Raw genomic sequence first — 2,659 nt, 5'->3', positions numbered from 1 at the left:
AGCTACCTTAATGCGGAACTCCGGGGATGCCAAACTAAATTGCAGCCAAAACTTTCGATAGCAAAATCGATAATATTTTTGGTAGCAAAATCTATTAGAAACTCGATAACAATATCGATAAAAATATCCACATTAAAATCGATAAATACCGATAACAAAATCGATAAATATCGATAACAAAATCGATAAATATCGATAACAAAATCGATAAATATCGATAACAAAACCTATAAATATCGATAACAAAATCGATATATACCGAAAAATATCTATAACAAAATCGATAAATATCAATAACAAGATCGATAAATATGAATAACAAAATTGATACATGTCGATAACGAGACCGATAAAAATATCAGTAACAAAATCGATAAAAATATCCATAACAAAGTCGATAAAAATATCGATAACAAAATCGGTAAATATCGATAAAAAAAACGATAAATATCGATAACAAAACCGATAAATATAGATAACAAAATCTATAAATACAGATAACAAAATCAATAAAAAAATCGATAAATATCGATAACATAATCGATAAATATCGATAACAAAATCGACAAATATCGATAACAAAATCGATAAATATCGATTATTTTATCGATAAGTCTCGAGATTCTTGAAAATTTCTAAAATCCCAAAATAGTTCCCAGATTGAGTCGCTGTGTCTCTATATCCTTTCCTCTTTAATTACCTTTATTTTAATCTTTCTTCCCCCATCTTTGCCTTTACTTTTATCGGTATCCTCATCTTCATCTTTGTTTTTACTTTTATGTTTATCATTTTCTTCATCTACATATTCCTCTTCAACCCTTTTCTCTTATATATATAACTAATAATAATAATAATAGATTGGCGCTTACACATATGTTAGTGTTTGGCCGAGCTTCTCCTCCGACTTGTGGCGTGCGCCTTGATATTGTCACACAAGACGAAGGGACCTACAGTTTTACGCCGACTACGAACGGCGATTGTATTCTTATGAGAAGCTGTTTTTCATGGCAGAAATACGATCGGAGGTTTGCCATTGCCTGCCGACGGACGACCGCTGTTAAGAAAAAACCTTTTTTCTATATTTTTTGCGATGTTGCTTTGACCAGGGTTTGAACTCGGGTCCTGCGGAGTGGAAGCGCGCACTACTTACCACTACACCACAGCGGCCGACATATATATAACTAAAGTGTTTAAATTTACCTTGGTCTTCATTTTTGCCTTTATCTTTACGCATCTAATGATAATTAATGATTAATTTAATCATTAACCCTTAATTTGATTAAGTAGGTTAGGTAATTTATTAATTTATGCTGAAATTTTCCTGTGCTCACAAAGCCAGATAATCGGGTATGGCTAAGTCGAGTTTCCTCATCAGTCTTAGCAATTTGGTGTGAATTTTCATAAAGATCTATTCCAACAGACGCTTTACAAACTAGGTTTTAATATCCCTGTGAACATGTGCGCTGGCCTGTAGAAGTTACTAGTTTATGTATTACTAATAACAATAATTATAATTTTTTTATATTGTGTGCTTTTTATAAGCGTAAAACACAAAATAATTTCTATCACTGGTGTTTGGTTTCAAATTCGGACAAACTACACAACTTAATCAGACTTTATTTTTAATTGGATTAACGATTAATGATGGTTCCGTGCGCAGAAGTGGAAAACTTTAGACTGCCATTCACCTGGGAGTGGTCAGAAGCGATTCTTGTGCGTACGGTTCAAATCGCAGCTCACAACGTCCGGATATTTATATCCACGTATCCTCTGGGTAGCAACCAAACACCCGTTCGGGAGCGAGCTAAAGTGAGAAGGCGTAAAACTTCGCGTGCGCTGGGTTTGGGTCCCGCCACGTTAAAACCCCGCCCAATGAAAAGAAAAAATCAGCCTCGGATGAGACCCCCTTTTTCTGATGACGACCACGGCAAACGTATAAAGGACTATGATTTAAGGGTATGCACCTGGAATATCCGGACCCTTAATGGGGAAGGTGCCTCTGCCCGGCTGGTTGATGTCCTCGGGAAGACAAAGGCTGACATCACCGCATCCAAGAAATGCGATGGACGGGGCAAGGTAAAGTAAGCGTGAAGCCTTGCGAATTCTACTACAATTGCCACGTAAAGGAGCGCAAATTCGGTGTTGGATTCGTGGTAGGAGAGAGACTCCGTCGCCGAGTACTGGCCTTCACCCCGGTGGACGAACGTCTAGCCACAATCCGCATCAAAACTAGATTCTTCCACATCTCGCTCATCTGCGCCCATGCCTCGACGGAAGAGAAGGATGAGGCGTCCAAGGATCTCTTCTATGAGCGCTTGGAACGTACATATGAGCGCAGCCCCCGACACGATGTCAAAATCGTGCTTGGCGATTTTAATGCCAAGGTGGGCAAGGAAGGGATCTTTGGCGCCACTGTCGGAAAATTCAGCCTCCACGACGAAACGTCCGATAACGGACTGAGGCTGATCGACTTCGCCGGGGCCCGAAATATGGTAATATGTAGTACTAGGTTCCAGCATAAGAACATACACCAAGCTACATGGCTGTCTCCAGATCGAAAAACGAGAAACCAAATCGATAATGTTGTGATAGACGGAAGGCATGCTTCAAGCGTTTTGGACGTACGTACACTCCGAGGGCCAAACATCGACTCGGACCA

Source organism: Rhagoletis pomonella, unplaced genomic scaffold (assembly GCF_013731165.1).
Source record: "Rhagoletis pomonella isolate Grant_MI unplaced genomic scaffold, Rhpom_1.0 Rhpom_scaffold_00151, whole genome shotgun sequence".
In the NCBI taxonomy this organism is placed as follows: Eukaryota; Metazoa; Arthropoda; class Insecta; order Diptera; family Tephritidae; genus Rhagoletis; species Rhagoletis pomonella.
The sequence above is the reverse complement of the archived record's forward strand: the minus strand, read 5'-3'. Positions refer to the sequence as shown.